Genomic DNA, 14587 nt, shown 5'->3' with positions numbered 1-14587 from the left:
TGGAGACAACAGACAATATTGGAGCAATTACAAGAGAGGACAAATCTAGGGAGGAATCAGTCCTGTTTAGTTTGAGGCATGCTGCATTTGAAGTGCCTAAGTAGAGGAGTGTTGAACATTTAGGAAGAGAGGGTAGCAGTCATAAATCTGAGAATCACTGAGGTGTAGACTTATCCTTGGGATGGTCTTGAGCTGGGAGTTGGAGAGTAAGCATGTAGATAAAGAAAAGTCACCCCAAGGTAAGACCTTGCAGAACTTCAACATAGTGAACAGCAAGCAAAGAGAGAGGTTTGTCAGTCGTGGTTTAAAAAAGTTAAGGTGATGGGGACGCATAACTTCTATTTCAGCCATTTGAAAGTGTCCCCATCTCTTCATATGCTTGCAAATAAAATCCTAATCACATATGGTTACAACCAGATCAGTTTGGTTACCCAGAGAAAACTAAGGCAATGACATAGAATTGAAGGCCAACAGAAGTCATAAAATCAGTATCCCATAGATTAGCTAGTTGGAAGCACATTTTGTTCTGGGAAGATTGAAAGTGTAATTTTATTCACGATAACAATTTACTTCCTATCAGAATTCCATGGAGAGATAATAGATCACTATTTATTTTATACTGAATATAGACTATGAAGATTAAAAATAGCTCATGAATAAGGAAAATAGAAACCCTATATGTGAGATTTTATGTAATTAAGGTAACAATTCCTTGAAGATATTGTGGTCTGTTATGTAAATATGTGTAATTATGATAATTTCAAAAGCCATATTATTTACTCAGTAGTTTAACAGCTCCTTTGCAAGACAGTCACTTTCAGAACTCAGGAGGGGTATAGCAGTACTTGCCAAAAGAATGAGGATGAATATTTCAAGTGAATTTAAAATGTATTTTTATAAGACATATTTAAGAATTTAAAGATATATTTACACTATTTTTACTTTCATACAAAAAAATTCTGCTGTAGTAGCAATCATTATTACCGAAGATCAGATATGGCGTACGTGAAGACTGTTGTGGATGAATGGTCAGAATGAATTGGTGGTATTCTCATAGGTTCTTCTGGGCCATAGTTGTTTTTTCCCTGTTGTTCAAGGGCCCATCATAGGAGGTACATGAGTGTTATAACCAAAAATCTAAAATTTCAGGAAGAAGGAAATCATCATCTGTCCACTTATTCAATGAATATTTATTCAGGATCAAAATTGTGCTATTCATGGGACTAAATTTTGGGGACCACAAAGATGAATGAAGCACATGTTCTACCATTACATGCCACCCATCAGGCAGAGATAGACAGATAAATAAGTGTGTGAAATTAATTCATAAGGGTCATTATATTGCACTGTTCCTGGGGAGTCATTGGCATTGTTGTAAAATGTGGAATGTTTTACAAGTATTACATGTGTTGCATACTTTCTGCTCATGCTTACTTGTATTGTTCAGTTTAGTGCTTACCAAAAAAAAACCCTGTGAAGTAGGTATTATCACGTGGTCTTAGACTGAAATCTATTATTGATTTTTGTCATGTATCAATAATTATAGTCTCATAAGATGAATATTTGAAATGGAAAATCAAAGGGCCAATGAACAATCTGAGAAAAATATGAGAACTCATTCCTTTCCAGTTTACATCTTTAATGTGGTTATCCATTTTATATGAGGATAAGGGAAAAGGAGAAATAAGATGGTTCCCAGCTTTTTGGCTTCGATGTGTGGTAATGTTATTCACTGAGAAAATAGGGTGAAAGGAGTGCATTTGGAAAGAAGATAATAAATTAAGTTGGGATATTTGACTGTGTTGCCTGAGAATATTAAGTGAAGATATTTCAGAGGAAGTTGGATACATGGATCTGAAGCTTAGAGTAAAGATGTGGGTTGGACACATGGATTTAACAGTTATCAACACACAGGCAGTAGTGAAATTATCTACAGAGGATATGATTTGAAAAGAAGGAAATTAAGCCAAAACGTCCATTGGCATTCATATCAATATTTAGGCGATCAATAGAGGAAAAAACACCATAAGAGGACAATGAGAAGGAATAGTTAAGGCAGAAAAGGAGTAAAGGAAAAGCATATTTTATCTAAATGGAAAGAAGGTGAGATTCAAGTAGGCAATTGTTAAAAAGTCCAAGTGTTCCATAGAAGACAAGTAGGATGAAAATAAAACAATCCATTGGATTTGAAAATTAAGTCAAGAGCAACTTTGCTGAGAGCATGTTTAGTAAAGATTTGCAAATAGATGAAAGCCAACTGGAAGAGAAGGTGACAAGGCCAGTAAAACAATTATGAACAGTTCTTCCAAGAACTCTCTTAGTGAAGGAGAAAGGGATGGTGTTCAGGGTCTTTATTTTTTGCTTTAGGTTTTTTTATTGTGTGGTTTAGTTTATGTTTCCTGTGGTAAGTATTTAAGCATGTTATACAGAGTAGAGGGAAGGATGTTGATATAGGGTAGAATCAGCAGGGAAAAAAAAAGAAAGAGGAATCAGATTATGAGCAAAGAAGAAGTGGCTTTGATCTATGAGTGAAATAAAGAGTTCATCCTTGTGTGAAGCAGGAAGGAGGAAGGATGGAGGGAAGAGCGAGTTCTGATATAAATGCATGCAGAGTTCTTAACCTTATTTTTTCATGTAAAATCGCAAACAAAGACATATAAAACAAAGTCACCAAAGAATGTTAAAATGTGCTTGTATTGCACTACAAAAATACTGTATTTTTCCTCAGGTATCATTCTTCAGAGCAATACTTTCTTGCTTGAATATCCTGCCTAATTAGTATAAGAGTTAATCTGTATTGTCCAAGGTACCATCAGCATTTTGCTCCTTAGAAAAGGACATTAGAAACATGTTAGTTTTTTTTGTGATCAATATGGCTCACTTTTTAAGAGGAAGTTGTTAATTTCTTTGAATCATTGATTATCTTTGGGCTGTTTTAGAGAATGTACAGTAGTGCTACAATTAAGGAATGAAACTCATTGAAAATATTATTGCTGTGGTTTTAAATTGTTTAGTTTTGATTTTAGAAGTTTCATTTGCCTCTGAAAAATTTCAGACCTCCATCTATATTCTTACCATGTAAGAAGTGGAGCTAGTATACCATTGCTGTCTTCTACTGGCAATGATATGTCCTAACTCTGGCTTGGGGAGTTCAAATAGGAGGCAGAAAATCTGTTGTGGATATCCAAAGTGCAAATTACCTATTCATTATAAACCCTTTCAAAATAATTTCTTTGTAAGAGCTCCCATAACAGGTCTTTTATAGGAGAGGCTCTGAAATGGGATTTCTGTAGTAGATTTCACCAAACTTTAAATTCTTGATTACCATGTTATCATCAATGTGTTCATAATAGAGTGTTACTAAACAACCATTAACATGACCTTCTGAAAACACAATGTTGATTTCACAATGTCACAGTCATGTATATAATTTTGAATATCAGTCCTCCTGTGAACCCATTGTTAGAGGTAGTTTCTAAGTGAAGTTTATTTGGAAATAATGAAATAATCATCAGCCTTTGACTTTTACTACAGTATTTTGGCTATTCGTAATGTCCCCATACATAAAGGGTGACTGTATAATCTTTTGTTCTCGTTCAGATATTATGCAGAAAATCCAAAATAACATTTTTCTTACTTTTAAAAATATGAGAACATTTACAGTGAAGCTGCAATAATTTTTGCTGGGTTTAACCAAGTAAAATATGTACCCAATAAACTTTTACAGAATAGGGTTAAAGTATACTCTGAGAAAAAGTTACTTTGGGGCAAACCGACCATATTGCAGTTGTTACCTATCACTCAGCAGAAACCAAATCACTCTCTGGCTTTGGGCAACCGTGCACCCTAAATTGAAAATTCTGTAATCCATTCTGTGGTATACTGCTAAAGGGCTCTAGAGTCTGTCTAGGTCAAATCAAATACCCAAAGAACATGAAATTTGGTCAGTTTGCTTTTACCTACACCTGGAATCCTGTTCTGTCGTGTAAAAATTGTGGCAGGTGTCATGAGTCAGTACACAGCCGTAAACATAGCTGTATGATTGTATACCTAATGTTCTCATCATGATGTTTCTGTGTAGTTGTGGGAATAAATATTTGTCTGAATTCTCAAATCCTCAGCACAAGTGATCTGGGACTAAATTAAACCCAAAGAGAATGTAACATGCTCCTTATCTTTACATTGTTGAATCTATACATACATACATATATATATGTATATTCTCTATGTATATATGTATGTCTTTGACAGTTATTTATTAAGCTATCACTATGCACCTAAGAGTGCTAAATCTTCTGTAGATGTGGATGAAAATGATTCTTATATAATCACTGCTCTTGTATGTGTAGATGCTGGTATGAATTTTCTTTGGAAAAGTGTTTGGTTTGCATTTGCTTACTTACATGGAAATCAATTAAAAGAAATTGGAAAGTATTTAGGGGGTGGAAACACTGGGCATGATACAAATATTGTTAGAAAAACTTGTGTTGATTTCTGTATGTACTAGTGATGCATATATTCAAATTTAACCTGAAAATCCTGGGGAATAAAACTCTAAAGATCAGAAGATGCACAGTCTCTTTAACAAATAAGACTTGCATTTGCAAGCTCTGATACTAAAACAGCCAGCCTTCCCATCTTGGTTTTCCAAATTGGAAACCCATTTAGCATGCAGATGGGTTTATAATGCGTAAGAGATCATTGCCCTAATAAATCCTTAAATGTATTCGTGGCCAGCATCAAAGTGAGGGGCTGCCCGAATTAAATATAGAAGCATGTACCTGGAGAGTCAGAATTTTGCTGCTCGGCCTGTGTTTAGTCAGCATTCCATGTGTATGCAGTGGTGGCCAGTGTGGTGTGCTTTAAAGTTTGAGGACTTGCCTTGCTACCAATCAGCTAAGGGAACTTGGGAAGACTCCTTAAGCTCTCCTGGTGCTACAGCAATCTATGAGAAGAGAGACTTGGACTAAATGACTTCCAGTGTACTTAATGTGTAACAATTTGATTAGTTTAGTCCTAGGATAATAGTAAAGAAAATGATAGCCCTGTCCTGTGGTGGGTGTATAGAGTATAGTGAGTGATTCAGATAAAGGTTATACACAGCAAACAGCCTAAGAATTTTTTTTCAATATATAATTGACAAAAATGTGAAAGCAAAGAGTTACAGGGATAAAACCTTCTAAGGTAGTGCTTATGTCTTCAGAGAGAAAGAGAGAGACCAGACAGACTTATATTATTGGGAAACAGGTAGCCAAGCAACTGCTTGAAAAGCCACCAAAGGGAGCCTTCTTCAAAGGGATGGGCGCATCACTGAAATAATCCCTGGTTTAGCCTTTGACAGGCTTGCATCTCAGCACTTGCTTCTGTTTGAGCTATTATGTGCTGACTTCAGCATGGGAGCACTGAAATTGGGGCATGACTGCACATTTCATTACCAACTTTGCTCTCCCAAACCTTGGGAAAATAATGCTTTTTAAAAAACCCTTACCTGCCAATCCAATAAAAAGGGTATACAGGAGATAATCAACTTGTCTCATTAGATTATTCATTTATAGAACAAAATCTAGGATGAAACAGTCCTTGGATGAATAGAGCTATGATTTTTATCAATGAAATAAAACTAACTGCTAAAATACTTTAACAACCAGTGAGCTTATTAGGCTAAGTATAACCAAATAGTCACATTTTATAAAAATGACTGTACCCAGATTCCAAAATAAAGAAATCTGCTTTGGAAAATATGCAATTAAAGACAACAAAAGAATTGGGTTCTTATTCAGCCTGAGACTTTTAAATCAATATAATATTTTTTTAGGATATTCATACATGAGAATTTGTACTTTGGTATTAGCTTAAAAAACACTTAGGGAGTCTGAATAGTTGTTTATATAACTAAAGGAAATACAGGTAATGAGGGTTTATTTCTGAATTGTGGAGTATTATCTGGTGTTCTGGTGAAAGCCAGAGATCATGTATTTTTTCAGTAAGCATATATTGAGATTCCACTTAATTAAAGGGATACACTGATAAATAAGGACCCTGCACTTGACACACTTATTTTAGTAAGGAAACAATATAATTCTATTAGAATAGACTAATAGAATTGTAATAGAATTATGAAATGATAATAGCTATTAATAGATATGCTAAGGTGTAATATTGTATTCTATAGAACTTGGAGGAATTTCAGACTCAGTCTAGGTAAGCCGGATGTGGTTTGGTCAGTTGGGTGAAAGGGTGGAATTACAAGTGGGCAGTTGGGAATTGTGCATATTAAAGAGCTGCAGCAGTAGTGGTAAGGATGATGATGATGGCGATGATGAGAAGAAAAAGAGGAGGAAGGAGGGGAAGAGGAGAGGAATATTAACTCACAGCATTATAGAGCTTCCTGTGTACTAGACATTTTCCTAAAAATTTTGCAAATATAAACTGAATTAATCCTCGCAATGATCCTTTGAAATATGGTTTAGGTTGCAAATACTTTCCTTCTGAGAGTCTGGGATTTTGGTAGATAAATGGGTGCCTATTGACCAGCCCCCAATGAAAACTATGGATGCTGAGTGTCTAATGAGTTTCCTTGTAGATTTTTACATGTGTTGTCCCATCTCGTTGTTGAGGGATTGAGGGCATCCCATGCCACTCCACCAGGAGTGCTGGCTTGCACTGGGATTCTCCCTGATTTTGCCCTTGTGCCTTTTCCCTTTGCTGATTTTGCTTTGTGTCCTTTCAGTCTAATAAACTGTGAGTTATGACTTAAAAAAAAACAGGAGAGAAATATGTATTATTATTAGTCCAATTTTACAGTTAGGAAAATTCAGGGACTGAGGAATTGGCCTATCCCAGGTCACACAGTCAGTAAGTGTCTGGTTGCTGTTCAAATTGTGGTATGCCTATGGAATGTGAATATGAATGTTCCAGAGAAGGATTGAGAAGTGTTGATGGTTTACTTCACTGCAGTATCTATAGGGGCCAAATAGAGATGTGGGTAATATGGTCCATAACAAGGATGAGTAGATGATACAGCAAACTGGAGACCATGGATGGTAAACTGGAGAACTTAAAACCCATCTACATGTGTCGAATGAACCCCAGCTGACTGTGGCCCTCTAGCAATAATGTCCTGATGTTATCAAACCATCCAAGTTTGTAGAGTCTTAAATCTGCCTTCATAAAGGAAACCTCCAGATTATTAAGTATTTGGAAAATGAAACCTCCAAATTATTAAATATTTGGCAGTTAATTAAAGGTTTTTTAAAGTTAAAATGTTAGATAGGCTCCAGAGAGTACATCAATCCCTGAGCCCCCGTGGCCTGGGAGCCACCAGTGCACCGTTCCATCCTTCTACAGAAGCATTTACTGACTTTCCAAAGTTTCTAGTAGTTTAAATTCAGAACAAAATACACAGTAGTGAAAAGTCACTTTCACTCAATATTAATATTCCTAATTGCTCAGTGAGTTGATTTCAGTGCTAAAATATTTGTTTTAAGAATAAACACAGAAGCATGTGAAATCAAAGTACAGCAACATATTTTTAGTTTAGTGCCTTAGCTTTTATGCTCTAACATTGTGAGCGTCCCTGGGTTTACTCTGATGAACTTCTCATGACCTATAGCTGTCTTAGTGCATGTTTGGTATCCCAGATTATGAAGAGCACTGGAAAAGAGAAAAAGTCTTATTTCCAAAGAGTAAGTTATAAAGCCCTGTTAGAAACTCATATGACAACAGTAAATCCTTTTATCTGGCAATCTCAGAGTAGAATTGGGCTCATATTTCTGACAGTATCAAATGCCATGAACTGTTTCAAAAAAGAGTTGACACATACACTAGGTGTTTTCTTGCTTGCTGTCCTGCTTGCGTTCTTAGTTACTCCTCTCCTTCCTTTGTCCCTTTTGTCCCCAAGCAGTTTGCTCATATTCTGTGTTTTCTGGGTTCTTAACGTTATCCTTAACCTCTAATGCAGTCATAATTTGATTGTTTTCACAGCAGGTGCTACTTTACAACAAAAAGGGTTGAAATTATAAAAACATTGACAAGATAAAACATGTCTTCGGTAGAGTGATGTAAATGGCAAGAGTGTCGACTCCTTGCCTCAGGAGGAATAGGTCAATAAGTTACCAGAAAAAAAAAGAATATCTACAGGAAATATGATAGCAGTTTTGAAATACTCAGAAGGTCAGCAATGAAAATCTAATGTTTAGCTAGTTTAAAAGCTTATTCTGACTTGTAAAGCATGGAAGCCGTTGGAGGTAGATTTTCGTTTAATAAAGGAAATATCCATAAAGATACCTGAATAGTGTAGTGGACACCTCAGAAAAAGAGTTGCGTGGTATCAGGTTCCTGAATTGTCAGGCAGAAATAATTGACCTCTAAATATGTGCTCTGCCTTAGGAAGTCTAGAGAAAAATTATTAGTATAAAGTAATGCCATCATTTAAGATGATTTCTATGATACTACAGAGGATACCATTTAATCTAAACTAACTCTAAACATCAAAACCAATTACATCATAAATTGACATGAATATAAACTCAAGGTTTGTTGCTATATAAAGTATGAATAAATGTTATTCTCTTGTCACATTGAGCTTATTTTCTCAATACATAGATGAATAACAAATAATTGAGCAACAAAACTGAACACCTAGAGAAAATTTAAGAAAACATCAAAATCTTTCCAGAACTATTCCCCTCTGCCATATATTTTCACACATTGTAAGTTGAAGAGTTACATCAGATGATCTTATTTTTAAGTTTAAAAAGTCGTCATAGCACTTTCTCCTTGTTTGGGTCTTCCATAAAGCTATGAAAATACATGCATATTATGTCTGCTTTTCAGCACTCTGTACCTAGTAATAGTTTGTTCAAAATATATTGCCCTCACTGTATTAACCAATGTTTATCAAAAGGTAGTGATGGTTTTCTAGGAAACTCAGAAAACTCAAGATTACTCCAGAAGGAAATTTTTTTTATTCTAAATTAACGTTAATGTTCAGTAGTTTCTTTGCTTTCACTGTACAGGTCTGGCTTGGGGTGTATTACCAAGTGATTGGGAAGTAAACGTTGACATTTAAGTGGTTTTTGTTGTTGCATATTTACGTTAAGAAAACACTAGGCTATTGTAGAAAATTTTAATAATTGTCTTCAGAAGAAGCAGATCTTAAATAACTACCAGTTAACACATAGTGCTTTACAAATGAAATTGAAATAAATCCCCGATTATATTTAATTCAACAAAAGGTTATAGAATATCCTTATGAAGAAATAACATAGACTGCATTGTAATCTTTGTCTGTGGCCCTGAAAATTGTAGTCGCTACTATTATTCTCTATAGACTTCACCGTGTCATGCTTCACTGTTCACCAGTTGTCAGGGAAAAATGTTTGTACCCTGGAGAAAATGAGACCAGTCTACCTGTAAGCAAATTGATATTGATGCCTTTTGCCCTAGAAATGCACCTGCATTTTATTAATGTTCTGATTTGGATCATTTTCCTTTAACTGGTTATTTTTCCAGTTATTCTGTCTGAGGAGGGAACAGTAAAGAGAGGAGAGCAGTGGAAAAAAGTAGAAACAAAACACTGCTGGATTTAGGGCTGGTAGACATAGCTTGGGTCACTCGAAAGCGTATTTTCATTTAAAGATGAAATCTTTTCCTCTTGTTTCTTCATGGTCATTATTAATTTTTCTACTTGAAAGTAAATAAATATGAGTGTGTGTGTGTGTGTGTGTGTGTGTGTGTGTATACACATACATATAAAGGGTAGCTTCTTTATACTTTTCTGTATTTCCTGTTTTGCCCTAAGTCGACAGTGAACTGCTGTGGAAAATGAGGGGAAACCTATATGATTCAGTTTAGCAAGCTTGGAACAAATGATGTGGCTTTGTTTTCTGAGACCTTCTTACTCATTTCATCCTAGGAAGATGGAAGCCTTTGTGCATGGCTTAAGTTTTGAGGTAGGTGTCAACAGGACTAGTCACTATGAAAGTACAACTGCAATTAAGTGGCCTGCAGGTGATCTCAAATCTACTGCATTTTGTAACATTCTGAGGTGTGTATCTCAAGCTTCTTATTTTTCTTTTTTCCCCTACATCTATTTAAGCTCTTTACTGTTCAGTAGTAGTGCTTGTTAATCAGGGAACAAGATGGTTTGAAATATGATTTCCTTAAAGCTGGTTTGAAAGCTTAAAAGAAATAGGGGATTTGTTAAACACATTTTTTGAAATCCTTAAATTTTCTTAGTATTTTCTTTGCCTGTCCACCACCATCCTACATTATTGAAAACTGCCCACCCCAAATTATACTCATAGGAAGAAAACAATTCAAGTAGGAGAAGCCCTTAAATGCTCTTTTATGAAACTCAAACTGAGAGGAAAACTTAATGAGAATTCAACCCTTTAAAAGTTTGATGACTTTGGAAACTTATGTACTTATATAATCTGATTCCATCTCTAGGGAGGAAAAAAAGACATTTTGCTTTCATTACAGCAAAAATGACCAAAAACGTTGACCATACATTTGGTATTAAAGATAACTATATTTAATTCAACAGAAATCGGTTTTTCACCAAGTCTAAATGACCTGCAGCATTATAGAATTCGCTGCCGTTCTCTCAGTCAGAAACCAGGCTGTGGAAAGTCAGAACTTTCCTCTACATCTAGTACAAAGATTGTGCTTAGGGTTTAAATAAAATGAAAAGAATAAGTTGGAAAATTAGAATATGTTGAAGGTTCAAAGATTTGATCCTGTGACTTTTACATAACTCAGGAAGGAAATAACCCAATTCCTCTCCACTTTTAGTGGAAAAGCAAGTCAAAACCATAGAGGCTGAGAACTTTCTCTATAAGGATTTTCAAACAGTTTATATAAAGATGTTGGGGAAATTCACAAAGACCTGGATAATGTTGGGAAATCTTGTGTTTCCAAGGCAGGACAGAGCTGTCTGATACAACAATGCCATCTATCGGCTTCCAAGGAGTGGCACTGACCATAGCTTGTTTTGAATGTCTGAAAAGGGGAGACCTGAGCAGTTTGGAACTTGTGACTAGAAGCTCATTAAAGGAGCAGGTGCCATTTGTCATGTGCTTTTGTCATGAGAAACTATATGTGATGCATATACTCCACACATAAAAATATAACGCATATGAGTATGCTCACACATCATCAACAACCCTCTCCTTAATGCTAGATGATGAGTTTTTCTTATCATATTGTTACAATAGCTGGATTTAGTCTACCTGTGGGCTAGGAGGTATCATACGAAGGATTTGTTTTTATCTTAACCGACAGTACTCTCCTTTTTTCAGTGTGTTACTTATGTCTTAGTCTCCCACCCCTCCCAATTGCAGTACTTGTGATTTGTAGGTAGACTTAGAATAGAAAAAGCATAGAGAACAGGGCCTTCTCTCACTTGAGCTGGATCAATTCTACATCCAGGTATTATAACCCAGCATGTGAAAGAGAAATTTTGGCTGCTTTGAGGAAAGAATAAAACATTTGATCGTGTCTGTTTTAGTTTCTTTGCCTTTAAAAGTCATTAAAAAGCATGTCCTATAAAATCAGTTATAAAAATATGTGATCATTTTGAAAGATAGCATCTAGATTATAAAATAAACACATGCCTGACATTTACATGATTCAGAAATATACAGGGAGTATGCATATTATTTCAAATAATATTAATATTAAGGGGCTCAGAAATGCAATAACTGAAAACACTGAAGATATCAAAATTGTCCACCTAAAATTGAGCTAGAAGTTAATGAAGTAATTAATTCTCAATACTTTTTGTTCTTGAATAATATTGGGAAAGTGCAAAAGAATAAGAATCTCGACATGCAGTAACTTAGGGTGTGATTTTCCTGGATTTCCTCAACAATGGCGAAAATATATATAACAAAATAATTGATGCAAGGAATTCTTATGTTATATTTAATTTTATGGTGATAGTTGTATATGCATAATAAAGTTTTTGAACAATCATTGTAGATAGAAAAATCTGCACTAGAGAAGAAACATTTTTATTTAAATAATTCCCTTCCCCTCATTTTCATCAGTTTGATCACTTGCTTTAGCTCTTGGGGGGTTCTAGGTGGTACTTCAGCTGACTCCTACTGATGAGTAATTTGGCTAATTGATTGTCAAATTGTAATTATTGCTATGCAACATAAGTGTTTACTGGAGGGTAGTAAAGACTATCTAAGTCTTTCTCATTTAAAACATTTACACTAATAAGACTCTATTCAAACAAACACAGTTATTTGCATGCTTGTGGCTCTTTTGAAAGAAGAATTGAGGTATAAAATAGGAACCTATTTTATTGTTTCCCCCACCTGAGTGAAAATACAAAATAGCACATTGTTTCCCAAACTTGAGTGCTATACACCCCAGCTTGTCTATGTTGGCCTTGTTGATTACTACCTGTGCTTTACATACTTAATAACTTTCCTTAAATTGACTTTTTTTTTTACTAAAATATATTTTTAAAGGTAAGTTTATAATACTTGTATAAATGAAAAACTAGAATTTCCATAAATAGTAGGTTATCACTTTTAAAAATGGGGGAAAGTCATAATATTGTTGTGTTAATTAACATAAGTAAACCATTGTCACTTCTAACTGATTTACCAAAAATGGAATAACTTTTTCATGAAGAAAAGTTGAAGAGTGTTTCATCAGTCAGCAATAATAGCATGTTTGGCTTAATTCATGATAAAATAAGGTTTCTGGCATCAACAGGAAGTTTCTATCTTTTAGTTCCAATGTTAACTAGTAGTGAGAATCACAACTTGCATATGTAAGTTCTAGGGAAGGGAAAACATCATTTAATTAGTTTTTCTGCTGGTGTTGGACACTGAGATCAATCCTAAGCGTGTTGTGAGTAACTTTGGTTCAACAAACTTTTGTGTTTTGCAGTAAGAATCCATTTGAAGAGCAGGTCAACTATACTTGAAAAACAAAACAAAACAAACAGAAAGAAGTCATTTGTAGAGCATCTGCTCGTCTTTGGAAAGAATCTGGATTAACCACTCATTGCTGCCACGTTGCTCAGCAAATACTTACAAAAATTTATATCAAATCGTTTAACCATCTCTTCATACTATGCAGAATATTTTCAGTAGAGTGTTTGGGTGATTCCATAACCAGGTCAATCGGGTAACCTTGGCTATCGGTAATCCTTGGTGGATTGAACATATGAGTATTCCGAAGACATGTTCTCAGCATTCTGGCTAAGATAACGCAAAATGATCACCTTCTATATGGGAAGATTTATTATGTGTCAGGCGCTATGCTAAATGTGTCACATTAGTTATCTCACTGAAATTCACTGCAGCCTTCCTATGTGGGTACTATTATTATTCCCATTTTGTAGTTAACACGCTGAGGGTCAGACAGGTGAAGTGTTTTGAATAAAGTCTCTTAGCTAAACTTGCTGCCTTGGTGGACAATGACAAGGTATTGCATGCTCCAGCTCTGCCTTTGTGCCTGAAGGACCTAGTCTCTGGCTCCTGACTTGGTCTATGGGTTCCTTCTAGGAACTGGAACGCAGGCTAGCCTAGTCCTGAGGGATCATTCTTAAGTATCCACCCAGCCTTTCCTGCCCAGCCCTTCCCTGGAGACCCAGTGACAGAGTCTGATCAAGGATGTGTGTGATTAGCATTAGCCAGAGAAAGAAATAATGACCATCTTTCTCTAATTCTTCTTGATGTCTGTTCCACCTGCTGCCATATTCCCCTTCACCCAGCCCTCACAGCCTAACCACCTACACTTTAGTCCAGATAACTTTGAAAATCATTTCTTGTACCATGAATGTACATACTCACTCAGGGACACTGACCAGTAAAACCAGTTCCAAATTTATAAGTCTTCTGGGAAATGTTTGAATTCCCTAAAAATATAGCTGTTTTATACATTTTTGTATATATATGACCATTTAAAAATATGACAGCAATGAGTTCTCTGAACATGTTAAACTATGTAATACATTTCGGAAAATTACAGTGAATGCCTATTCATTCACTGTGGCATTATGGTTACTTGGGTGGTTTCTTAGTTGTAACTTAGGTAACTTCTTGATTTTCTTTTACATTTCTAGGTTTTTTTTTGTTCTACTTAAAAGAAATGCCTAATTTTAAAGAAATTTTAGAAAATACACCTAAAATATTTTTCTTTTTTCGCATTGATTTTTAATTTTGATTAAAGGAGACTCCATTTCTTTTTTATGGCTTTTGTTTTTAAGGCAGCAATTTTCTCTATCTTAGCTGAGAATTTCATATTCTTTCCTCTTAAAAATCCTCATATCTTATGGGTCGTGTTATTTTTTTAAGGGTAGTTTTGCTTCCTAACAAGGTATGGAAATTGTATATTTCAACAACGTGTGATGCTGTTTTCCATGCAGAGGATGTAAACGTTTTCTATTTCTTTGCCCTCACAGACTTGTTTATCTGTTCGCTCCCCCTAAATTTTAGGAAGATTCTGGTTTTCCCTTTTTTGCTAGGTTGCTCTTGTTAACAGCTAGAGTCACAGTAAAGAAGGCTATTCTCATCATATCAGTCACTTGATGGTGGTCTTTGCAAATCCAGAGGTCTTC

The sequence above is a fragment of the Hippopotamus amphibius genome, chromosome X (genome assembly GCF_030028045.1).
Source record: "Hippopotamus amphibius kiboko isolate mHipAmp2 chromosome X, mHipAmp2.hap2, whole genome shotgun sequence".
Lineage (NCBI taxonomy): Eukaryota > Metazoa > Chordata > Mammalia > Artiodactyla > Hippopotamidae > Hippopotamus > Hippopotamus amphibius.
This window is presented reverse-complemented; position numbering follows the sequence as displayed.